Source organism: Papio anubis, chromosome 15, assembly GCF_008728515.1.
Source record: "Papio anubis isolate 15944 chromosome 15, Panubis1.0, whole genome shotgun sequence".
In the NCBI taxonomy this organism is placed as follows: Eukaryota; Metazoa; Chordata; class Mammalia; order Primates; family Cercopithecidae; genus Papio; species Papio anubis.
Window position 1 is genome coordinate 78,270,778 of NC_044990.1, and position 27,157 is coordinate 78,297,934.

The 27,157-nt window shown below is 45.1% G+C and overlaps 1 protein-coding gene and 1 long non-coding RNA gene across 9 annotated transcripts in view; one reads left to right on the plus strand and one right to left on the minus strand.

Annotated features, from left to right (window-relative positions):
* CLYBL (citrate lyase beta like) overlaps positions 1-27,157 on the plus strand; it is a 296,641-nt gene that overhangs the window by 212,023 nt on the left and 57,461 nt on the right. The window lies entirely within an intron of this gene.
* Positions 12,068-20,061, minus strand: LOC103879430. 2 transcript variants are annotated; one of them, XR_002518499.2, is made up of 4 exons: positions 19,399-20,061; positions 17,601-17,771; positions 14,167-14,488; positions 12,068-12,264 (listed from the first exon to the last, which is right to left on the minus strand). It is a non-coding gene; the product is annotated as an uncharacterized LOC103879430 (long non-coding RNA). The 2 variants fall into 2 exon arrangements; XR_002518497.2 differs by having other exon boundaries at positions 12,068-14,488.

The window sequence follows — 27,157 nt, forward strand, 5'->3', positions numbered from 1 at the left end:
TATTGTTTTTCCTGAAGTTAGTAATTGCCTTGAATTTATTTCTTTAAAAATGTTTCATTAACTCAAGTCTATAGTTTACGATTCTCTGTGTTACATAGTTGATGAGTTTCTTTTCTTTCTTAATTTCTTTAAAAAATAGAGATGGGGTCTTACTGTATTACCCAGGCTGGTCTTGAAGTCTTGGGCTCAAGTGGTCTTCCTGTCTCAGCCTACCAAGTAGCTGAGACTATAGGTGTAAGCCACTATACCTGGCTTGTTTACGGGTTTTAACAAATGCATTATGCCATGTATCCATTATTACAGTATCATACAGGATATTTTCATTACCCTAAAAGCATCCCTATGCTCTACCAATTCACCCTGCCTCCATGAGCTACTGACAACCACTGATCTCTACAGTTTTGCCTTTTCTAAAATGTTGTATAATTGGAATCATACAGTCTGTAGCATTTTCAGGCTAGCTTTTAAAACTTGGCAATATGCATTTAAGGTTCCTCCATGTCTTTTTGTGGCTTGATAGCTCATTTCTTTTTATTGCCAAAGTCTAGATGTTCCACAGTTTGTTTATCCATTCACCTATTCAGTTTGCTTTTTTTCTGTATATCTATCACTAATTCAATTCCAGACTCTCTGACAGAGCCGTAAAGTGTCTTTAAATACATCAAGTAACCTATGTGTTCTATTTTTCCCTGACAAGTTGTCATCTACTGCTCCATCTGAGCTGATTGCCCAGTAAATTGTTCTGATGGTTTCCCGTTCTGTCATCCAGGAAGTCCTTTTGCCTGATTTCTGAGTCGGGTCTTTTGCTTATTGGATCTCATGTCTTTTTCTTTCTTGGTTTATTTCTTCATTTTAATGGAGTACATCCTCTAGTCACTTCCTCGGAAAAGATATATGGGAAATAATTTTGTAAAAAAAGATTTGGCAGGTCTGCAAGAAATATTTATTCTATCCTCACAGATCAGACTTTTCTAGACTTAAATTTAAGTCCCAGTAGAAAAGCGTCAGGCTGCTGGTGGCTTGGCATAAGCATAGTACCAAGAGATTCCTGAATGGTTGGAATTGTATTATTTCTTCTATTTTGGTCTAATTTTTTTCTAGCTTGAAAGCCTTCTGACTAATAGCCCCCCAGCTAATCCTTTTGTGAATTGGTGTGAATTGGCCTCACTTCATTAGTTGAGCATAGGAAATGCTAACTTCTGTGCAGAGCTATGTATTATAGCATAAGAATGGTTATGGTCACTTATTAGTATTTCTGTCCCCACTTTTGGATTGAAACAAGTACAGAATAATTAGAGCAGAGACTATTTCTGGCAAATAAAACCGTTAATAGTTGGAAAGGTATGTTTTAGTGAAGATTGTTTATAAACACACCTCTTGCTGCCAGGATCTTAAAGTCTAATTAATTAGTATCAGCCCAGCCCGCCTTTCCTCTTCTGTCACTTGCTTTCATCCTCCTTCATGTACACACACACACTCACATGAGCACACGCCCCTTGTTGTCTTGCCTTTTCTTTTCCTCTTTATCTCAGTCTGCACAAGTTTGCGCACAGAATTGGCTTGCCTCCTAGCTGTTTTGTCCCCACACTCCATCAAAAAATATTTTCTGCATCTCTAATTTCATCAAGATATGCCTGACTAAGAATGTCAAAACCACTGAGCAGAAGTGTTTAATCCAAAGTTGGCTCCGCCGGTGACGATCAGCTGAGGAAACAACCTCAAATTTTTCCCTAATTATTTGTTAGGATGTCAGTTTTCACTTTATGGAATAGGTTCACATCCTGCTTCTCACCCCCTGCCCCCCACGCGTTATTGGGCAGAGGCCTCCCACTGATTTCCAATAGAGCTCTCTGCACCTGAGAAAGACACATGGAGAAGAATTGGTACCTGGCCGTCTGTGGGAATGCTACCTTCAACGAAGATTTCCATAAGCAGACAGTCGCTTCATGGTTTATTGGACAGGCAGATTCTAGCCATGTTTATGTAATTCCATAAGGTAAGGTTTGAGAGGCTGAGCTGCTCACTGGCAACAAGCCCTGGAGGAGTCTGGGCAGCCCAAGGTAGAACTAGGGACAGAAGATCCTTGCTCGGCAGTCTGATGGCTGTGTGACATCAGGACAGTCTGTTAACCCCTCTGAGCCTTAGTGCCATCTTCTGTAAAATGGGAATAATATCAACTACCTCCTAAGGTTGCTGCAAGGATAAAAACCAAGTAAGTGCATATGAATGCACTTTATAGTGAATGCACTTTATAATGAATGCCCTGTAAATATTGCTTATTATAAGAATCAAAATGACACACTTTTGTTCCAGGTACTTTTTCCCCTTTGGCTTAGTCCCCTTTTTGATGAGGGATGATCTGCTGTTTAAAGCATTTATTAATATGAAGATTATGAGAGGAAGGATTTGGAATGTAATTAGTGGGGAAGGGAGCTTGCTTCTCTGGGAAGAGAATGCCATGACTTGTTGGCTCAGTACAGCACACTGGTAATCTTGTTTCCTGAGGCTCTGCACACGCTGAGAGCACATCATGCTCACAGGCACACTTAGTGAGTATCTGAGAATGTGGTGAGGGAGAACGTGTGTCAGAAACTGGGCAGGTGGGCAGCACAGATTGCCATTCCTGCACTGGCTGTGATTGCAGTAAGTCCCTCATGGACACTGGTAGAACCCAAATAGACATCATCAAATAGACGGGTCTTCCTGCCCGCTGTTTCAGTTTGCTTCCCAGTCCCCTCTCTGCCCACCATCCACACAAGTTGCAGAATCTGCAGCCTCACCCCACTGGACAAAGGGCTATGGATCCGCCAGGATATCATAACTCACATGGTAGGCAGTGGCTTATGGGATCTTTCTAGAAGGGAGAAGGCTGGACTCTTCAGGGCCTGAAGGCCTTCATTTAAATTTCTTCACAGTTTGGAAGAAAGCTACTGTGATGGTCAATTTTAAGTGTCAACTTAGATAGGCTATAGTACCCGGTTATTTAATCAAACACCAGATGTTTGATTAAAAGGAAGGTATTTTGTGAGTGTGGTCAACACTACAGTCAGTTGATTTATGTATAGGTGATTGCCCTCCATAAGGTGAGTGGGCTTCCTCTGATTAGTTGAAGGTCCTATAAGCAAAACTGGGATTTCCTGGAAAGGAAAATGTACCTCAGAACCATGACATCAATGCCTACGTGAGTTTTCAGCCTGCTAGCTTGTCCTGCAGATTCAGACTTGTCGATCCACAGTCAACTTAGAGCCAATTACTTAAAATAAGTCTATCTATCTATCTATCTATCTATCTATCTATCTATCTATCTATCTATCTATGTATCCCTTATGGATCTTGTTTCTCTGGACAGCCCTGACTGATACAACTGCTCTCTATCCAGAGATTACCTTTTTCTATGACTCTATTGCAATCTAACTCTCAGCAGTCCAGGGTGTGACACATTTTCTTTTCACTAGGAAAACCAACTGCATTACTGGAACAACAAACCAGGCAAATGAATCCCAAATCATAGTCCAACTCTGATCTTGAAATCTACTAAGCTTTGATAAAACTAAGGTACATATTTTATCTTTTAAAAAATCTTGATCCATTTTACCTCATCAAAAGTGGGGAGTTCAAATCATCTGCATTCTAATCCCATATCTGTCTTGGTTGTCATCACTGTTCAGCCTCTCCTTACTCCCTGAGATGGTCGCCCTGTTGGAACACATGCCCCTTGGTGAGGAATCTCCATACACCACCGAGTTGGCAGTTGTCTCGGGGCCCGAGGCAGTGGGACTCACGTTGTAAGCTTTAGATGTCAATGAAGATGTCTTTCCTTGAAAGACACTAAACTTGAAAAAGTTGTCATCTCATAATTCCAGGTTCCAAAATCACTCAGGAGAGAAAGGCTCCTCCCTGTTTAAGTTATTTTTATTTCCAGGGTCGTTTCTGGAACCCTTCATATCCATTTGAATCACTTTAAGTCTGAATCACAAATGTTACAAGGCTCACCTTTGGCCATCCCCAGGCAGATGAGGCAGGGTCTGGGTTCCGTGAGTCATTTACCACAGACTCCAGTTGGAAGCAGCTCCCAGTGGGGTTACGTGTGAGCCTTTTCAATTGTCCGTGACTGTGTTCCGTATACACATATCGATTCCCCTGTCTAATTCCCAGAGCTAGTGCCCTGCCCTTCTGTCTGGCTTGGGTGGAGCCCCTGAGGGGTGGGGAAAGGACCTGGCGCCACTGAGCAGACATCCCTTAATGGTAATCCTCCAGTGAGTCAATGGCCTCCAAAGAGACCATGAGCGTGGTCTTGTTGATGAGGAATGTAGTCACAGTCACACAAAAAAGTCCCCAGTCTCTGCCTCAGGACCCCATGCATGGCCCATCATCCCTGCTGCAGAAAGAAACTGGACAGGACCTCCCCTTAGGAGCCTGTCAGCCCTTGTCACTAATCAGCCCAGGGGCTACTCAGAATGACTGGAGGCACTCACGTCCACCCCCTACCAACCACACTGCCCGCTCTCAGCCCCTGCCACCTGGGGAGCCCCACACCAGGGCAGGGCAATCAAGCTTGGCTTCTGCATGCCGTGCAAAGCTTGCCAGCAGCCAAGCTCTTGAAATATTTATATTTATACATGCAAGGCTCAGACTCTCGCTTTGTCCCGACAGGCGCCATCGTATGCGGGGATGGGGTATGGTTCGGGAGGGTTCATTCATCCCGTGCTAGCGTGCCTACCCGCCAAGGCTCACCTGCGCAGAGGAGCAGGGATCTCACCAGAATAGTCAAAAGGTTGGCCATTGTCATGAATCAAATCCATGCGTTGGAAGAAATATACATTAGAAAATTGCATAGTCTTCCCCTCCCTTTGATTCAGAGATTTTCGTTTCATTTGTGCACAGGGAAGAGTCGAAAAGCCCTTCCTGAGGGGTGCCCTTCTGGGGATGCAGGACCCACGGATTGCAGGGTGTACGAGCACAATATATGAATTTATTTTCAAAGACAACATGAAATAACACCATAGAGCTTTTGTGGCTACCTGTTCTCTTTTGAAGAACTGTTCGAAAACTAGATGATAGGAAAAAACTCTATAGAAGGGAGGGAGGCAGGAAGAGCCACAGTTTCAGCTAAGACAGATGGGTGCACTCGAGACTCAATTAGCAATTGTTCCCATCTATTTCAACAAACACACCTTAAGCACAGGTTTTCCGAGTGAAGTCAATGATGAAAGCCTGTGGGTTAGGGGAATTTTCCCATGGTAATGACAGCTGTCCCCACAGAAACAGCTCAATTTATCTCAGAACTGAAGGTTTCACTAGCTGCGGCCTCTCATCAAATTGCATGCCTGGGAATTATTTTTAAGTACTCTAAAATGGTATCACTTCCTAGTGGCAAATTATTTGGATGTATTTTGAAACTAATTAAAAGGGGGATGTCCTATTTTGTAAAGAGCAGAATTTCTACATTTTAAAAATCCGATGTTCTCAGTGGGGAGCAGGGTTTTCTCTTCGTCAGTGTTGGCTATTGCTAAGTGCATCCCAGATTGAAAACCTAAATGAAATAACTGCAAGGAAAGGCATGGGGTAAGCTTATGTTGGAAAAGGAGGAGGAAGACGCAGATACATATATAATACATACACCATTTATCTGGGAATTTAGAAAGCCTTTTCATGGCATCTTTTTTTCTTTCTTGCTCGTTGCTTGTTATTTCACTGTGAGCATTGCAAATATGGAGGGCGGCAGAGGTGCCAGGCTCCATCATGGTGTCCAAAAATTGGCTTTGTACATATGCTAAATTAGAGATTGGCTGGCAGAAGCAGTGCGCAGACCCTAGATTGGCAGGGATTCCTCGTGACGGAAGACAGGGCCGCGAACCCACGGGACGTACTCTGAAGCCAGCAGCCATGCAACATGCTGCATCCCCACATGCCAAAACCTGTTTTCAAATACATTCAGAATCTGCATCAGGCATCAGATCCCACCCAGGTAATGCCCTCCAAAACTCGAATCCCCTTTCCTTTCTCATGAGGAGGGGACTGTGTTGAACCTGTCATGGGACAGAGATTTGAAATTTTTCACCCAAGGCTCCAGGTCATTTTAGTCACCACCTCTTGTGAATAGGCACCGTAACGTCTAAGGAGGAAGGTAGGGATCCTGCAGATGCAAACCTTCCTGTTTTTTTTTCTTCCTTGGAAATAAGCAAACTGCCAAGGCGGTTCTGATGCAGGAAAAATGAACGCAGTGAAGGAACACGTTAGACAGCCGGAGCAGGGAAGTCCATGCCAAAAAGATCCGCCATCTGGGGCTTTCTTCTCACTATGTCAACCAGAAAATGCCTCTCTCATGTACGAGTAGCTAGTTGGTGGCTTCACTCTTCCCAAGAGATCTACTTTATTTTATGGGCAATGATGAGTTTTAATAAAAGCAGCATTGTTGTTGTTGTTGTCATTATTGATCTTGGGTTTCTGGTTTATCTTAGAGTTGAGCACTAGAAAGGAAGTGAGGAGAATTATTTTCTAGACCAATAGGTGCTTTTGACTCAAATGATGACATTGGACACTTCTAGGAACCTTTAAAGTCGGGACATTAGCTCCAGTTACGTCACCTTTCCTCTGAGGGTACAGTGAAGGATCAGAAGCTGAACAAGCTGACCTCAGTCCCAATCAACTCCAAACGTGACAGCTGATTAGAGCCTTGCAGCCTTTCAGGTACTGTTTAATCATTTAGTCACTTGAGTGTATAAGCTCCGTGAGAGCGGAGAGCCTGTCTGCCCATAGCACACACTCAGGAAATATTGTTGAATATGATCATTGGGTTGATGATCTCACGGGGTGGCACCAAGGGGGCCAGCATGTCAAGCGTAATTCACACCGGAGCAAGCTTTGGGTCACATTCTGTATCATGTGTGATGTAGTGAACAAACGCTTGGATGGGCTTCAGGGGATGTGCGTTCAAGTCCTGGCTCTCCCCCGGAATCAGAATGACCTTCAGTCATTTGTTGATCTCTCTGTAGGACTTTTGTCTCCTTGTTTCTAAAACGACTAGATAATTTGTAGAGCTTTCTTCAGCCCTAAAATACTGTGATTGTGAAACTCCACCAGTCATCTAAAAATGCATTTTCTGCATGATGAAAGATATTTATTAGGCCTAAGTGGAAGAGCCAGCATTCTTGATGAAAAGAATTACTCTACGCACACATCCTAAGGACAGTGGTTTAGAGCAGTGTCCTCCTAGTAGAGATGAACAACACAATGGGAAGGACAGGCACTGATGCACAGAAAGACCAGGAGGTTCCAGGCACCACTGCGGTATACAGGGTGGCACCTAGAGTCACCCAAGGACATAAAGATGGACGTGGAGACACTGGAGCAGTGTGGGTGCCACTCAGCCCAGGATTGTTACAGAGAGGAGTCATATGTGAGATTAGGGTTGCCCCAAGCTACCTCTAAGTTCTATCCAACTCAACTGCCCTGTGAGTCTGTGACAGTCCCAAGCTCCGCATCCTAGGACACAGTGACACCCCTAGAGATCTTACCAAAGACCTCAAGTAGTCCAGGCACTGTTCCTCTTAAGGGACATAGGGAGGAGAGGGAGAGATGGAAAAGGGGGAACTCACCTTTGTTAACATACTGCTTTCTAGTAACTCTTTTAAAGAAGTGTTCATTCCATTGTTCATGGAATATGCTTCCAGTCGTGGATTACATTGAAAAGATAAGTCCATGTCCTAATCCCTGGGACCTGTGAATGTAACCTTATTTGGAAAAATGGTCTTTGCCGACGTAGTTAAGGATCTCAAGATAAGATCATCATGGATTATCTGGGTGGGCCCTAAATCCAAGGACAAGTGTCTTTTTCAGAGAAATCAGAGACACACAGAGGAGAAGACAGACACAGAGGAGAAGACAGACACAGAGGAGAAGGGCACATGAAGGCAGAGGCAGAGGTTGGGTGGCGACAGCTGCAGGGACTGCCAGCAGCCAGCAGGAGCTGCAGGGGGCAAGGAGGATCCGCTAGAGAGGGACCACGCCCTGCACACACCTTGAATCCACATTTCCAGGCTCCAGAACTATGAAAGAATACATTTTTGTTGTTTAAGCTGCCAATTTTATGGTAATTTGTTATGGTGGCCCTAAGAAACGAATGTACGTCAGATATATTATAATTGATATCATTAATCAGGAGCTGCAAGGTCTCTTTTCCTAATTAACATCATGGTTGTTCTTACTAATAATAAGAATAAAAGAACTCTCAGGGAGGCAGTGGGAGGGAGAGCATCAGGATAAATAGCTAATGCATACCGGGCTTAATACCTAGGTGATGGGTTGATAGGTGCAGCAAACCACCGTGGCACACGTTTACCTATGCAGCAAACCTGCACATGTATCCCAGAACTTAAAATAAAATTTTAAAAATGAATAAATAAAAAAAAGCACATTAACAATCTTATTGAAGAAGAATATTAGATCTTTTGAAGTAAGCAATTTTTTTTTGTCCATGTAATAAATACCCGCTTCTTGAATGAACCACCATTTTCTTTCTTTCTTTTTTTTTTTTTTTCTTTTGTAGAAGGAAACGCACACACTACCAGAAAAAAGGGGCTCCATTTTGATATCCCTCCATCCCTGACCTTGTTTTGGTAACTTTGTTTCTGTACCAGATCCACACTCAATTAACCTGTCTGGTTTAGGGTATTTTGGCTTCATAGAGCAATAGTATAAATACAATTTTGCTGTTTTATTATACATTTATCAAACAGTTCACTATCTGGTCTTTTGGACAGAATTTCTTGGCCTCTTCTCAGAGCTCTGTCTCAATACATCTTTTGATAACTGTTTTCCAGCATAGTCTTCATTTCAATTTTAGAATATGATGTTGATAAATTTACCAACTTCCAGTCGAGGATGAATAGCTTACAGTGTTTGTGGCAATATTGGATGTATTTATTTTCAGGGGAATGATTTTTAACAGTGCATGTTCTTATTTGTTTTTCACAATCCAGTTCCAGCATCTGAGAAACTTTGCTTTGATGGTTGACTCCCATTAGGGAAACACTGGAAACAATTATCTCGTAGTGGTCTCAATTCTTCCTGACAGCTTTGCATTTCCACCGTGCAAGACCACTGGGTCATACCACTTGTTTCTCCCTCCACGTCCTCCAGTGATCTCTTGAAAGAACCCACTTTATACCTCATTGTTACCTTCCCTCTACTTTTTCTTATTATTCAATTCAATTCAACAACATGTATTAAATACTTACAATATGCTACCCAGGTAGAAGAAGTCAACGTATAGACACGGCATGTCATTGAATAGTGATAAGAACTGATGGGGTAAGTACCTAGGGAACACACACTTAGATTGGGTGTGGGGCTGAACCAGCATATTTAAATTTACGTAAAAACCGAGGAACACCCTGAAAAAGACTTTTATTGTTGGACATAATTCTCTAGTCCTGAAGTTATCATCCAAGGGAGTTCAAGAACTCACCCCTTAAGTGGACTGGGCAAGCTGGCCATTTACCACTTGTCACAGTTAGAATTAGGATCTTGACTTTCATAGCATCCTTTTGTGTCACAGAGTGGGAGGAAAACATCAGTAACAGCTCCACAGGACCACCAGTGGAGGCAAATTGAATTTGGGATATATTATATCAAATCTGTTAAAGGGGGAAAAAAAAAAGAAAGAAAAGGAGGGGAGGGAAGGAAGGAAAGAAAAAAGAAAAGAAAAAAACCCAAAAGAATTCATTATATAACTATTATATATTAATGGTAAAGTTTAAGAGATTTTGAAGTGTTGTCATATATTATTTCATTAAGTAGTATATGTATGTGTGTGTGTGTGTGTGTGTGTGTGTGTGTATATATATATATATATATTTTTTTTTTTTTTTTTTTGAGATGAGTTTTGCTCTTTTTGCCCAGGCTGGAGTGCAATGGCACGATCTCAGCTCACTGCAACCTCCGCCTCCCAGGTTCAAGTGATTCTCCTGCCTCAGCCTCCCAAGTAGCTGAGATTACAGGTGCCTGCCACTACACCCAGCTAATTTTTTATAGTTTTAGTAGAGATGGGGTTTCACCATGTTGGCCAGGATGATCTTGATTTCTTGACTTCGTGATCCACCCACCTCAGCCTCCCAAAGTGCTGGGATTACAGGCATTAGCCACCGCCCCCGGTCAGTAGTTTATATTTTTATTCCGCCAGTTCTTATTCTTTAAAGGGAAGAAGGATTAAATAAGCCCTCATTGTTACATTACATTAGAATCTTTGAATTGCTGCTATAGCTATATAATGGTGTGGAAAGTAGTAAACCCATTTTTCTCAACTTACAGGAAAGTACAAACTAAAAATGAGTGAATTAATTAATGCACAAATAAGTCATTAGAACTGCCAGCGGAGTCCTCCAGTCAACTCCCCCAACACATACTCAAAGACAGAACCATCCCTGAGTGCACAGGTATTTGGCACTGCCAGAACCCCTGAGCACCAAGTGTGACAAGAAAGGGCCACCATGTTGCTTGTTTTTTTTTTTTTTTTTTTTCTTTTTTTTTTAGGCAGGTTCTCACTCTGTCACCAGGCTAGAGTGCAGTGGCGCGATCTCGGCTCACTGCAACCTCCAACTCTCTGGTTCAAGTGCCTGGTTCAAGCGATTCTCCTGCCTCAGCCTTCTGAGTAGCTGGGATTACAGGCGCACCTGTACAGGCACCACCACGCCCAGCTAATTTTTGTATTTTAGTCGAGATGGAGTTTCACCATGTTGGCCAGGATGGTCTCTATCTCCTGACCTTGTGATCCGCCCACCTCAGCCTCCCAAAGTGCTGGGATTACAGGCGTGAGTCACCGCACCCAGCCCCGTGTTGCTTGTTATGAGGATACCTGAGCACTTCCAGCCCTGCCTCCTTGGAAGTGGGGAGGATGCCTGGCGAGAGAGGTGGGCATGGCTGAGCATGCAGTGGGAGGCAGAACAAAACCAGAGTCCCACAAGAGGGGACTGGCCAGTGCCTGGTTCACGCAGCTTTAAGGTGCTCCAAGAGGGTTGGGAGAGCCCTCGGGAACACGGGAGCCTTGGGAGAAAATAAAGTAATCCCTGCCAAGGTGCCAAGCCAGTGTCAAGCAGGTGGACCCAGGAAGTAACTCTGTCTCAGCCTGATTACACCAGGACTCCTGGTGAGCCCACGGCCTGGGAGGGCATAAGAGTAGGTCCTGTCCCATAATAGATTACTCAGTCCTGACACATTTAGGGGGCTTATGAGAGATGGAATCCAAAGGCCTTCCCAGGTGGCCTGCAGGAGCCTCAAAGTCAGCATTGCAGGGAACACTCATTCCCACTTCCTGAAGTTTCCTTCCTTCAGGATGGAGCTCTACTGGTGCAGTGCTGTGGTTCTCCCACCCCAGCCCACATCTCCGCAGACCTGGATGACGCACCCAGTGGCTATCCTGGCATATGTAGCTCTGCCCCCTCCTTTTTCCTTCCTCAAGGGTGTGGGCTGCCCACAGGCAGTGTGACTGATTCCCTGGTCCCCGGGGCCCACTCTCTGGGGCACGGGGTGCTCTTGGTTCTCTGCAGCCTGATGATAAGTCAGTCCAACTCCATGGCCCAGTATTAAAAGACCATGTGGCTCTTTCACTCACTTCTGTCCTCAACCCAGCCTTTATCAGAAGTGAAGGAAATGTTCTAATTCTCCTCCTGCTGACTCTTTTGTCTTATTGTTCAATTAGTTCAGAATTTTGATGGTCAAGAGATGATGTTATCGAGATCCTAAGCAAACACCTCTAAACTAACACAATCACGTACACACATCCCCAAATTCCACCTATTGTTCTTCCCTCTATTGTTGGAACACACCTCCCTCTTCCTAACACACACAGTGAGAAAGGGAATTCTCCAAGATCAGTAAAAAGATTGCAAAGTAGTGCCCAAGCCCAGAGCCTGTGTCTCTATGGTTACCTCTTTCCAGATGCTTTTCTTACCCCTGCCACTACTCTGTTCTCACCGTTGCCTCTACCCTCTATGAGCAGCTGATTCCTCTCCACTTTTGTGTCCGTGTGCAGGCTAAGCTGGTACAACAGAAAAGGCCACAAAGCTACAGCAGCTCAAACCAAAGGAAGTTTATTTCTCTCTCACCCAACAGTACAGAAAGAGGTAGCCAGGTGGTCTGAGGCAGGTGGGAAGTGCTCCTCCTCCATGTTCATTCAGAGACCCACGTTGCATCTGCCTTGTTGCTCTGACGTCCTCATCTGCGTGGCTGATGCCGGCTCACCATACCATCTTTGAGTTCCAGCATCTGAGATGGAGGAAGAGAGAGCGGAGGGCAGGTGGCTTCCTTTTAAGGGTTAAATGTTGCCTACACCACTTGTTCCATTCACACGCTAGCTGCAAGTGGGGCTGGGACATGCAGGCTTTAGAAGTGCCAAAACTCAAAGGAAGAGGGGAGAATGGTTGCTGTGAGCCATCAGCTGTCTCTGCCACGTCCCTGTGCAACCACATGTGATATCTGCACATCACCCTGCACTGCATTTTTGCATTGCTGTTTATTGCAAGATGCATTTTTGCATCCCTAGGAACTAGGACAGTGACTAACACAGCTGAATAGCTGAACAACTAAGTGAATGATGAAGGCCTTTTTCTCCCAGCAAGCCAAACCCCAGACCCAGACAAGAGTGAAACAGAACTAACAGAGACAAGACTTGAGAGTGCTGTGAAGGTGTCAGTGTGCACAGTTCACCAGGAAGTCCAGGGTAGGTGGTAGATTGGCAAGAAAATCTGACAGTGAGCTGACCGCCCAGGGGCCAGGACTTGGAAGACAGGGGAAGGTAAACCAGATGACAAGGACAAGGGGCAGCTGAGAGAGGAGCTCTCTTCAGAGAGGTGGATTTCAGGGCTTGAGAATTAGGGATGAGGCAGTTTTGAGAAAAGTGAGGCCAAAGCGTGACCAAGTCCTCAGGGTGGGTGTTGGGGAGCATGCAGTCATGCGATGGGATTTCTCCTGGAGCTGCATGGAGAAGCTTCCAGCTGTGAGCATGGGGGGGACTTGAAAGGCTGACACAATCAGACAGTGTGGACTGTGCCAGGGGGAGCGTTAGTTGGTGAGGGGAGCGAGGACAGAGACACAGATCTGGAAGACGTCTCCCTCTACCCCGGCCCTGCGTACAGGGAAGCGAGGCGTTTCTTCCCCTGGAGAGAGTGGTGACACCATAGCGGAACAAAGCCAAGCATCGGTTCCAGCACACAGAGCGGACAGCGTTCCAGGGAGTGGCTGCTGATGTGAGGGAGTTTGTAACCTTTCAGAAGCTACAGTGCAGTAAGGTAGGAGGTAGGGCCAGGAGGAAATAGGCCCGCGCCAAATGCAAGTGTGTGAAGAACGGACTTAACCACTGTCACAGTGTCTAGTGACTACCGATTCAGAGGACAGAGTCCCAGTTTCATGGCCCCGCGTGGTGATGCCACGGTGCCACAGTGCGACGGATTATAGGGATCTGTTAAAATACTTATATGCACTTTCCTATGTTTAAGCTTCTTCTATAAAAAGTATATATAGCTTTTATAGTCAGAAAACAATGCCACTTAAATCATTAAATTCTTCCAAGATGGTGGTGCTAGAGAGATTATTTCATTTCTGTGGTCCTTGCTTAGTTGTAAAAGGAGAGTCGGCCTCTTAATGTCGGCCCACTTAATGCATATCATTCTCTTCCTGCTCAGCTCTCATAGGATTCTTCCCTTCAGTGCACAGGTGGGAACTGGAAAAATAAGGGTCAGGGCCAGGTGTGGTGGCTCACATCTGTAATCCCAGCACTCTGGGAGGCCAAGACAGGAGGATCGCTTGAGCCCAGGAGTTTGTGACCAGCCTGGGCAACACAGTGAGATCCTGTCTATACAAAAAGTAAAGAAAAATTAACCAGGTATGGTGGCACACATCTGTACCCTCAACTAATTGTGGGGCGCAGGTGGGTGGATTGCTTGGGCCTAGAAAGTCGAAGCTGCAGTGAGCGCCATAACTGCACCGCTGCACTCCAGCCTGGGTGACAGAGCCAGACCCTGTCTCAAAAATAAAATAAAATGTTTAAAAAAGGGTCATAACATAGGTCACCAACCAAGAGCAAAAGTTATCATGATTTCAGCTTGCTTCAGTGATAGTATTCGCCAGTAGCATTGCAAGTAGAAATGTCACCTAGCAAAATGGAGCTACCTCGTGGAGATGTGTGTGATGGAGAAATGCTCTTTGAGGATTCGTGGCACGTGCTCAAGGGGCTGCTGAGTTCTTCTTCTCAGGCAGGCCTTTCTTCTCCGTGCCTTGGCACTGCTTATCCAGCAGGTGAGGCATTTATGTGTGCACCAGCGCAGCAGCTTTTCAACCCTGGCAGTCCAGCAGGGTCACGAGGGGAGCCTTTAGAAACGCGTGTCCATGTAATCCCAGCACTTTGGGAGGCCAAGGCGGGCGTATCACGAAGTCAGGAGATCGAGACCATCCTGGCTACACTGCACTCCAGCCTGGGCAACACAGTGAGACTCTGTCTCAAAAAAAAAAAAAAAAAAGAAACACATGTCCAAGCCCCACGACCCACCCATTGAACCAAATAAAGCAGATATCCCCAAGAAGAGTGAAGACAGAAATCTCTGCATACCAAAACACATACTAAGCTTCTTAACCATAAATGAGAAACGTTTTTGTATATTACAAATATTATTTTTTACATGATATCTCTGATTTTTCCTCCTCTCTGTCAAGTGGTTTTAAGTTCTCAAAATCCCAATGCTTTTATATCTGTGAATGCTTCTTTAATACAGTTTAAAAATGATAGGTTTTATCTGTTCTTCAAATATGTGTAAGTAATTATATATTAGATGTATTTATAAAGGTAAATACTAAGTTTCAGTTAACTGTTTAATACTTTTTATCAAAAATGACAAATATTGAAAACTTTTATATTTAAAACTAAGGAATACTCAAAACATTAGATATTTTGCGTTTTCCTACCATAAAATGCATAGTAAGTTGAAATATTAGGCCAGCAATATGTTATTTTTATTCAAAAAGAAGTAACAAAGGTGAGTATCTCTACTCTTTGGAGGAGGGGGGTTCTCTTGAGACAACTGATCAGTGGAGGGTTATACAGAGAATGTTGGATGTTAAAGCCAGACAGAACCTTAGAGTTTATCTTGCATTTGTAGAAACTGAGGCCCCAATGCCTACAATTTTAATCTCAGGAATGCCACCATGTGTGGCATATTTTTCAAGGCACATAAAAATGAGTTGCTGAAAAATTCTCAATCCATGTATTGTTTTTCAGCTTTAGAAGAATGCTAACACTGGCTTTTGTTAAATATTGTAATCTTCCCATATTACTATAAATTGACAAACATTTCACATTCTCAAAAGCCTTTTGGAAAACTGAGCAACTGGTATTAAGAAAGGTTAGATTTGAGAAGACTACACTAAAGGCCATATTGTTAAGCATATTGAGCAGATGAAGAGTTATATTTGTAATCAACTAAACCTTTTTACCAGTCTCCATGGGAGTCAACAGTGTAGCCAGCCAGCCAGCCAGGAATTAATGCACTTACGGGCGGGGCATAGCGTCTGGAAGAGCAGTGGGAGTGCCCGCTCAGAGTTTAGAAGGGGCATCACCAAACCTGAGTATGTCCAGAGCAGGGCAACTCAAGAGGGCAGAGGATGTTGAAAGTGTATCAGAGGGTTTCAGAGAGACAATGATCAGAAGTAGGAGGCTTCGAAGACAGAAGACCCAGGGAAACATATGGACCACACTCATGTATCTGAAGGTCCATCCAGTGGCTGTGTTTATACAGAAACAGATCATCACTTGCCAAGAGGATGGCAGGGCTCTTGCCTTGGGCAGAGCTCCTGAAGTAACTGTGAAGACCCTTCCCAACTCCAAGACCCTGATTCTGGGATTCTCACTCCAGGACCTCACCTACTGATCATGTTTACAAAATACAAGAAAGAATCCTAGCTATACGAATCTGACAGACATGGGAAAATCATGCTTCGCGTGCGCGTGTGTGTGTGTCTGTGTGTGTGTAACACACCATTGGGTGTGGGTATGGGCAAGAGACAGATCAGAGTGCTGGTGGTGGGGGCATGGAACAGATTCTCCATCTGACTCCCCGGTTAATCTTTTAAAAAAATTTTGTGGGTCCATAGTAGGTATATATATATATTTATGGGGTACATGAGATACTTTCATTCAGGCATGCAAAAAGCAGTAATCACATCATGGAAAATAGGGTATCCATCCCCTTCAAGCATTTATCCTTTGTATTACAAACAATCCAGTTATACTCTTCTAGTTATTTTTAAATGTACAATTAAAAATAGTTTCCCTGCTGTGCTATCAAATACTTGTTCTTATTTATTCTAATGACATATGTTTTTTTTTTTTTGTACTCATTAACCAACCCCACTTCCCCACCCACCCACCCCCACTCCCCACATCCCTTCCCAGCCTCTGGTAACCATCCTTCTATTCTCTATCTTACGAGCATATAGTTCCCAGGTAGGGCAGCTACTCTGCCCCACCCCATGCTGGGAACTCTCAGGGCTTCAAACACAGTCCCAACCTCAATGTCTGTCTCATCTATCTGGTTATAGAGACAAGACTAACAACCCTGCAATGGTCAGAGACACCAGGAGACCCCGGGGACTCTTTCCTTGTGGTCCTCATCACTTAATTCTCCTGAATGCTTGCTCTCATTTCCTTAAAAAAAATAATAAATTCACTGTATACAATTCACCCATCTTAATCATAACCACCTCCATTCAAAAAGGTTACATATGCAGGCCAGGCACGGTGGCTCATGCCTGTAATCCCAATACTTCGGGAGGCTGAGGTGGGAGGATCACTCGAGGCCAAGAGTTCAAGGCCAGCCTGGGCAACATAGCGACAGCCTGTCTCTATTAAAAATAAATTTAACAAAAACAAAAAGGCCGGGTACAGTGGCTCACACCTGTAACCCCCCAGCACTTTGGGAGGTTGAGGCAGGGGAATCGCTTGGGCACAAGAGTAAGAGACCAGCCTAGGCAATATGGCGAAACCCTGTCTCTACAAAAAATTAGCCAGGCCTGGTGGCATGCGCCTGTAGTCCCAGCTACCTGGAAGGTGGTAGGATCACCTGAGCCCAGGAGGTCAAGGCTGCAGTGAGCTGTGATCGTACCACTGCACTCTAGCCTGGGTGACAGAGTGAGACCCTGTCTCAAAAAAAAAAAAAGGTTACATATGCATATGAAAAAAGGCAGAAAAACTTATTCCCTACTGTCTTCTTAGTTAAACAGTACCAAGGTAGTGTTTGTTGCCCAAACATATTAAATATGGTTTAAGAAATCAGCTTACACACAGTCTAGATTTATATCTTTTTAAAATCATTTCTCTCTCCTAAACCATAACAGCAGCAGATGGACAGAAGAAGAAATGGAATGTGGTCACATTTCATACTATTATGAAGAACTTTCACACTGCAATGAGTGAAGGACCATCTGCAACCTATAGCCTGTGTTTCTGCTGAGAAACTGTTTCAGGACTTAAGGTTTCTAATTTGGAACAAAAGCATTGAGCAAGTTGCTCTTTGTAATTTTTTATGGAGAGGTGGAGAGCATACTAGGCCTACCTGGATTCCTGAAGAATTCAGCAACCTGAAGAGCACGGCGCTCAGAGGAAAGTGGACGCTAGATCTTTAAGATCTGATTTCATCCAAAATGGGAGGTCTAAAACTAGATGCCGTAGGAGAGAAAAAGTAACACATTTTCCTCACCCATCTTCAGGTTCATAACTGAGGTACCTATAATGAAAGATTAACAAGAGAAAAACACACACATTACTTTTATGTATGTATGTATGTATGTATGTATTTATAGACAGTCTTAGCCTGTCACCCAGGCTGGAGTGCAATGGCGCAGTCTCAGCTCACTGCAACCTCAGCCTCCCGGGTTCAAGCAATTCTCCTGCCTCAGCCTCCCGAGTTCGCTGGAAGTACAGGCGCGTGTCACCTCACCCGGTTGATTTTTATATTTTTAGTAGAGACAGGGTTTCGCCGTATTGGCCAGGCTGGTCTTGAATTCCTGACCTCAGGTGATCTGCCTGCCTCAGCCTCCCAAAGTGCTGGCATTACAGGTGTGAGCCACTGCGCCCGGCCAGACACATTACTTTAAGCTTTATGTGACAACATGGGAGCCTTCCCAAATAAGACCCAAAGAAACAGGAACACCTATGTATTTTTTTTTCCTTTCTTTTCTTCCCCGCCCCCCCACCCCTTGAGACAGGGTCTCACTTTGTCGCCCAGGCTGGAGTGCATTGGCTTGATCTCAGCTCACTACAACCTCCACCTCCTGGGTTCAAGAGATTCTCCTGCCTCAGCCTCCTGAGTAGCTAGGATTACTGGGGCACACTACCACGTCCAGGGCTAATTTTTGTATTTTCAGTAGAGATAGGGTTTCACCATGTTGACCAGGCTGGTCTCCAACTCCTGACCTCAGGTGATCTGCCCACCTTGGCCTCCCTAAATGCTGGGATTATAGGCGTAAGCCCCCATGCCCAGCTGGAACACCTATGTATTTTTATGCTTAGATTTGATGCAAGTCGACAGTCGTGTGGAAGTGTGATTGGACGAGGGGGGCATGATCTAACAGTAATAAACCGAGGGGAATGTAGCAAGGCCTGTTTGTTCAGGTTCTTCTTGGCAGCTCTGTGTCTTCAAAGATAAGGATGTTCCTTTCCTTCAGGTATAGAAAGGGCACCTCTGGAATGAAAGTTTTTGACTGCTTTGGGGAGAAGGGTGGGGGAAGGGCGAGAGAAAGACCTTCCTGCTTCTGCTGTTTTCTCAAATGTATATTTTGGGGTAGTGTGTCCTGAACCCCATCAGTGAACAGGCTGCCTCTCATTGTCTGTGAGTTGATTGGCCCCTTCTGGGACTCCTCCCCAGTGCCAAAAGACCAGCTTCCTGTTCTTTCCTTTTGGTCAGGCATTAAGGACACGAGAGCTACAAGCCACCTTCCCGGTCCTCAGTGTGGTCAGAGTGCTGGTATAAGGACATCTGGTTACTGGAAACAGGGCCAACCGAATATGAACTCAGAACCAACCCCAAGTGGGTGTGCACAAGGAAATGGGAGTTTAAATCTGTACAGCCCTTTTTCTAAAATCAGCAATTTTAGTTTACATGTTAAAACAGGGATATATTAGCCAGACCCAGTGGTGTCTGCCTGTGGTCCCTGCTACTCTGGAGGCTGCAGCAGGAGGATCCCTTGAGCCCAGGAGTTTGAGGCAGCAGCAAGCTGTCATGGAGCTTATAAATAGCCGCTACCCTCCAGTCTGGGCAACATAGCAAAAACCTATCCCTCTGGGGGGAAAAAAAGGCATTTTTTTAACCTAACATTTATTAACCATTTACGTTACATGATTTCGATACTCACCAACCCTTGAGTCAAGCACTATTCTTATCCCCATCTTTCACATGAGGAAACTGAGGCACAGTGAGGTTAAGAGACTGTCCCTCTCTCATACACAGGCAGCCATCAGCACAGTGAGGACTTGAAGCAGGATGGCTTGCAGGAGGCTGTGAGAGTTAGAGCCTCATGGTCATTCCTTTGGAGCCTCAGTGAGCAGGTAATTTGGCCTGGCATTTCCACTTCCGGGATTTGTCCTAAGGGAAGAGTCAGACAAGGACTCTAAGATGAATGTTCTGGGATATTTGTTGCAGCTAGGTTTATCATCTTTCAGCAATTGGGGCAACTGTCACATCCCCAAAGAAGCTGCTGTCTTGCCACCCTGTCTCAGGCACTACACCCCCATCACTCCTATCCCATTAGTTAATTCTGCTATCTTCATAGTTTCACAGCCTACAATTGTTTATTGGCTTACTTGTTTCTTAGCTGTTTTCCTGACTGGAATATAAGTTGTATGTAGGCAGGGCGCTCTCTCCATTACCTAAAATGGTAGCTGGCACATAAAGCATATTCGATAAATATTTCTTGAATGAAATGAACATATTAATGGCAAACATTATTATATGTTTGCTGGGGAAAAATTATTATTATTATTATTATTTATATGGAGCTTTGCTCTGTCACCCAGGCTGGAGTGCAGTGGCGTGATCTTGGCTCACTGCAACCTCCGCCTCCTGGGTTCAAGTGATTCTCCTGCCTCAGCCTCCCAAGTAGCTGGGATTACAGGCGTGCACCACCACTTCTGGCTAAGTTTTGTATTTTTAGTAGAGATGGGGTTTCACCCTCTTGGCCAGGCTGGTCTTGAACTCTTGACCTCAAGTGATCCACCCACCTCGGCCTCCCAAAGTGCTGAGATTACAGGCATGAGCCACCATGCCTGGCCAAAAAATTAAATCTTACTCCATAGGGAATTGGCCTATCCGTGCAATAGAATTCTTGGAAGTCATTACAAATGATTGTGTAGATCACGTCCTGCATAGAGAGATACCCTACCTGTGGCTAAGTAAAAAAGGCAGGTGACAGAACGCACGTGCACTGTGGTCGTGGTAGTGGCCGGGGCTGCTGGCAGCTAACCACAGAATTTAGTTTACTGAGTGTAAGCAGAAAACAAAATCGTTTATTACAGGCTATCGGGTAACTCACTGACCCTCGAGGGTGTAAGGAGGGCTTCTGCAGACAAATGCAAGATTGGGAGCCCTAGATGGGAGTTCTGCCTCAGCTCAACTGCTGCCTAGTTGTCTGGATTCCAGAGAAGTCTCCTAACCTCTCTGTTCTTCAGGCAGATGTGGATAATAAAATCTGTGCTGTCCACACTGCAGGACTGTTGTGAGGGCAAATGAAATCACAGGCATGAAAGCCCTTTGAAAAGTTAGAAAAGGACTGTGTATATATGGACATCATCGTTATCAGGTGATTTTGAACGTCCGAGCACATGTATTTTATCCCTAAGCCCCTGGTGTTGGCACACCATTGGGACACCATTGGTCCTCTCTGTTAGCTGCCTGTACATCACTAAGTGTTACGATCCCCCTGGCAGCGGTCTGGATAAAAAGACTGGTGATCCTGGCAGTCGTGTTTGCTAAGCTTGTCCTCAAATCATCTTCGGTGTCCTCTTGTGACTTCAGTCACTCTCCCCGTGGGGTGACCTGTGTCTCAGCTTCAGGCCTGCCCTTCTCTCGAGGCACACTAATCTTGCCCTCTTCGAAAACAGGCCGTTCTCATCTCGGGTCTACACTGTGGCAGCCACAAAGCTCGGCTTCTTCCCTGAAAGTCGTCCCCATAGCCTGAGAGCTGACACCTAGCGCGTCTGCGTTCAAAGTCACTGTCAACCAGGGTTTCATGCATGGCCCAAGTCATTGACTAAGTAGGTATCAAAGACCAGATTCAATGAGGTTTTAAATTTCCTTACAATTCCATTTTTTCCATCCTCTTTGTATATTTTTCAAAAATCCTTCATTGCCTACCTACCATCAGAGGAAAACAGCGTGGTGATATGATGGGGGATTTTAACCAGGTACTGATATTGTGAAGGAGAACATTAGTGGTCCTGAAACTAGGCATGTGTTGTAAAGTGGGGTGATTTTCCCACTTCCTGTATGTCCAGAGGCCCTTCCTGGCAGAACTTCCAGCCCAGGAGACTTTCATCTTCATCTTGCATGAAGGATACAATTTCGTTCTGACGCACAAGTTTAGAGAAGCCGTTGAGCGTCCGCACAATCTGTTATGCTAAATCACACCTGGTGTCTGCACAGAGAAAGCTCTGGCAAGAGTTCTCGCCACTGGGACCGAGGCCTCTGACTCAGAAGCCAAAACATGGCAGTGTTGCAGGGCGCCTGGCTCAACGGCACGGGAAATTAACCTGCTTGTTCTCACGTTAAATGCTTTATGAAAATTTACCGGGCGCAAAAAGAGGGAAGAAAAACCCAAGTGGTTGTGCAGTGCGCCTGCCTGCCTGGCACCAGTGAAGGAATGAAGCTGCGGAGACAGTCGATGTGAAGAGCTGGCAAGAGGAGAAGGTGGAAAGCGCCATGGAAATCAAATGCGGCGCCAGCCACGGCATTGTTTTAGTAGCATTTGCTCGAGGAAAACATTTAATTATAGAAGATCGGAAGCTCCCAGTGTTTGTGAGCGAGGTGGCGTGACGCAGGCTCTGCCACTTGCTCCACGATACACATCTTCAGAGGAACTGTGGCACACCGCGACAGGCTGCGAAGAAAAGCCGCCTCCGGGGAGGGGAGGGGGCTAGTCCTTGCTGGGGGACCCTTGGCTGTAACAGTCGCCATTCTCCAGTGATCCTCAGTCTGCCTTTTTTAAAAAAATTAAGTGTCCTGCTGGCCGTCCTTCTTCTCCGTTTTCTGTTTTTTCCACATGATATTTTTCTTTTCCTTGTTGATTTTGGAAGAAAATAAAATTGACGAAGAATAGGATGGAAAAGTACTACCCTGAAAAATCCCTATACATTTTCCACCTGAAAGAAACAAAGCCATTTTTCAGTTACAGTTTCCTTTGGGAAATAATTAGGAAGCAAAACAACCAATAGTAAATACAAATAAATAGGGGAGCACGAGGCTGTAGTGAACTCTAATTGTGCCTGTGAATAGCCACTGCACTCCAGCCTGGGCCAGCAGAGCAAGACCCTGACTCTACAAAATAAATAAATAAAATAAATGATCTAAAGGACGCAGTATATATTTAAGCAACAGAAATGAAAACGTGCAAAGGTGGAACCAACATTATGAATGTTGATGGATATTACCAACATTACCAAATATTGTGTGGAGATTTTTTTTTTTTTTTTTTTTTTTTTGAGACGGAGTCTCGCTCTGTCACCCAGGCTGGAGTGCAGTGGTACAATCTCGGCTCACTGCAAGCTCTGCCTGTGTGGAGATATTCTTTATTCCTTTTTGTTTTAAAGTCCTGTCTACTTTTAAAATAGTTTGTGAAAATAATGATGCAGTATCACGTACCTGCAAGAAGTATTTCTTTGTGTTCTATTCCTGCCCTCACATAGCTGATTGTGTTACCTGATTTCTTCATTCGTGTCTTCTGGGAAGAGACTAATTAGCATGCTGCTGAATCTAAAGAATCCTTGTTTGGGATGCTGCTCTGCCACACAAGGCAGTGCTTCATCCAAAAGACAAGAAGTCAAGGACCGGCTTCTGCCGCTGGCTGAAATTAGCATTAGCTCAGTTTGTTTAATTGCAAGGCTATGTGTGTTTTGTCATTAGACATTTATACTTCTATGAATAAACTTTATAATCGACTTATGGAGACAAGATTCTTTATGTCAGCACCTTAGAGAAGTGTTGTAGAAGCAGCTGGCATGCAGACAGGAGTCTCCCACAGCAACGTGGGCACAGCTGAGTCCATCATAACCCACCTTAGGGCATCCTCAGAAACAAGCGGGCCCAACTCGTACCTGCAGAAATTGGTGATGGGCAGGGAAATGAGTGTTTTCCTCCATAGAAACGAAAAAAGTTTGCTTTTATTTTTTTTAACAAGTTGGTTTTTGATATCTGTGTGAAGGGGACAATTTGGATCGGTTTCCAGTAATGTGTATCAGGTCAGTGGAGAACTAGAGGGAGTCACTGGCTGAAAGACGTTGTGAATATTCCTCTAAACTGCTCAGGCCAGAGACAGGTGACGTGTCTGTTATCTGATGTGTATCTGGAACCATGGCAAAGTTGCCCCATTAAATTATGAGCCAATCACTCTTGATTTACCTTTAAAAAGAGTGAAAGGCCCGCGGACCCTGCCCTGCACAGGTAATTCATGGCACCTGTGGAAAAAGGCACGTTTTCATCCTCATAATGAAGAAAGGTAGGTGCGAGGTCCTTTGATGACACTGTTCTCTTTTGCTTGTTTACTTTTATTCTCCCACGCAGACTGAGACCCAGCAGGAGGCTTTTAAACCAAAACATTTAATTACCTCCTCTAACCCAGAGAAGTGGGGAAACATAAATATAGCGAGTTGAGAGAGAGAGCAGCTTTGCTCCAGGCTGTACTTTGTACCAGTCGGTTGGGGAAGGCAGCTACTTTCTCTTTCCTCACTGAGGATGGGCTAAGCGAGACCAATTAGAAGGCACGTGCCAGGGAGCAGGTCCGCGTGCCACTACTGTGGGGCTTCCGGAACTCTTTCAGTGCCCTGGACTGAGGACCCCAAATCAGAAACCCACGTACAGACATCCATTCCAAAGACAAAATTGAGTAGCTTTGGGGCTCCAGACCCTCCTTCGAAGGATGGAACTCTTGGTCAGGTGAAATAAGCAGGGACACCCCCCCCCCTCCAACTTGAGGGTGGATCCTCCCGAAGGCAGGCAGGGCTGCAGGGCAGCTTCTCAGAGATACTTCTCAACTGAGCTGCGAGTCATGACCTGTCACCGCTATGGTCCTTTCTCCGCCATGGAATGGAGCCTCATCGCTTGTGTCTCTAAGCCCTGGGCTGCCCCTACCCTTCGGGGCTCTCCATTGTCTGCCTGTCTCTCTATCTGCCTGTTTGTCTGTCTCCCTGTTCAAGCTCCCTCCCTCCATAGCCTCATATGTACAAATCATCGCCTTGCTGTTCCCTTACTGTTCCTGCCGCTGCCCTTTGCCCATTTCTGGCTCTCTCACCTCCTCTGCACTTACTGAAATCCTGTTCAGTCTTCAGAGGCCACCCGAGTCCCAGCCTCCCCTCCTGCAACCTCCTTCTCAGCCTGAGGTGCCGTCCCCTGCTTCTAAGTCCCAAGGGCCCCAGGATCTGTTCCACCGACTCCAACTGTTACTTCACTTCTCATTACATGGGGCTTTCATCGCCACAAGCGGATGATAAATTCTCAGACTTTAACAGGGAGTGATTTATGGATCGTTTCCCTATCCCCCACACCTGTCCCCAGCACCTGGTGCAGTGGATTGCATTTGATTAATCCCTCTGGATAAAAGTTTTAAATGTACCAGACCAGGGTCATCAGGCAGAATCTGGGCATGGTATTCAGGAAGTTTTCTCTTGGGAATCACACAAAAAAAGACACATCCTCTGTTATCTAAATGCCTTCAAGTATCTGGATGTTTGGCCGTAAGTGCATAAAACAACCAGATGAGTGATTGCATTTTTCAGTTTTCCTCTGGATCCTTCTGCCACCTATTCCCTGGGACCCCTTGGAGACAGCAGGCACCACTCCCATTCCTCTGCCCACAGATTGTCCCGGCTCCCTGCTGCCCTGCTAGAAACCAGAAATTCTAACTTTGCTCCTCTGAGGCTGTGAAAACACAGAGTAAAAGTGGGAAGAGCTGTGAGCTAGCAGATTCCACAACCACAGACAATTCTGAGCGTGGCAGTTGTTAACAGTACTGAGAAAGATGGCTGAGCGCTGTGGCTCATGCCTAAAATCCCAGCACCGTGGGAGACCAAGGCAGGCAGATCACCTGAGGCTGGGAGTTTGAGACCAGCCTGGCCAACATGGTGAAACCCCATCTCTACTAAAACTACAAAAATTAGCCAGGCATGGTGGCAGGCACCTGTAATCCCAGCTAGTCGGGAGGCTAAGGCAGGAGAATCGCTTGAACTCGGGAGGTGGAGGTTGCAGTGAGCTGAGATCGTGCCATCGCACTCCAGCCTGAGAGACACAGCGAGACTCCATCTCAAAAAAAGAAAAAAAGAAAAAAAAAAAAAAACTATTGAGAAAGACAATGTAAGCTTGTGGTACATAAATACTTTGTCTTTTTTAAAAGTTGTGTGCAGCCAAGTGTGGTAGTGCATGTCTATAGTCCCAGTTACTCGGGAGGCCGTGGTGGGAGGATTGCTTGAGCCTGGGAGTTCAAGACCAGCCTGGGCAACATAGTGAGACACTGTCTCTACAAAAAATACAAATAATTAGGCCGGGCGCGGTGGCTCAAGCCTGTAATCCCAGCACTTTGGGAGGCCGAGACGGGCGGATCACGAGGTCAGGAGATCGAGACCATCCTGGCTAACACAGTGAAACCCCGTCTAAAAAAAAAATACAAATAATTATCTGGGTATGGTGGTGCATGCCTGTAGTCGCAGCTACTCAGGAGGCCGAGGCGGGCGGATTGCTGGGGCCTAGGAGTTCAAGACAGCAGTGAGCCATGATCCTGCCACTGCTCTCCAGCCTGGCTGATAGAGCAAGACCCTGTCTCTTAAAAAAAAATCTGTGCAAAGTGTACCTCAAAGCCACACTACTGAATCATAAAACATCAGCAGCGCCTGCCCACCAGGGGCGTCTTCTCACACCAGCTTCACATCGCCGTATGAGTTTGAGTCGGAGGTGCCTCAGAGGCCCATAAGGATGCCTGTCAGCGTCTTCACAGACATACCAAAGGACTGGCACATATAGTTAAGGAAATCCACCAGGAGGAGACGGAAAAAGGGCAAGGTAAAGAGGAGGAAGAGAGGGGAAGGTGATGGATAAGGCTACGGCAGCAGAGAGCCAGCACCAGGCAGTTGCCAGTCAGGGCCAGGGCAAGGCAGGCAAGGAGGCAGATGGAAGTAAGCCCCTTCTTTCCACTGGAGTTTTCTCTCCCCTGGGAATTGCATTGTATTTTGTTGAGAAATAAAGAGTGAAAATACAAAACAAAAATATCACAATCCCCCCTAACCCACACCATATGCAAATATATATACTCAAAATGTATCAAAGAGCTAAATGTTATAGCTAGAACTATTAAACTCCTAGAGAAAGACATAGGCATATAGCTCGTGACCTTCGATTAGGCACTCAGTGGTCTCAAGATGATAGCAAAAGTGCAATCAACAGAAGAAAAATAGATAACTGGACTTTAGTAAAATTGTAACTTCTGTGCTTCATAGGACACCATCAAGAAAATGAAAAGATAGCTACAGAATGGAAGAAAACATTTTCAAGTCATCTATCTGATAAGGATTTGATATCCAGAATATCTAAAGAACTGGTATATGATGTTGTTATAACTCAACAGCAAAAAGACAAGCAGGCCTGTTTAAAAGTGGGCAAGGGACTTGAATAGACGTTATCCAAAGAAGATAAACAGATGACCAATAAGCACACACAGAGATGCTCAGCATCATTAGCCATTGGAGAAATGCAAAACAAAACCCACTGAGCGACCACATCACATCCACTAGGATGGCTGTGACCAAAAACAAACACTGTATCAGTAAAACAGAAAATAGCAAGTGTTGGTGAGGATGTGGAGAAATATGAATCCTGGTGCATTGCTGATGGGAAGGCAAAATGGTACAGCCACTGTG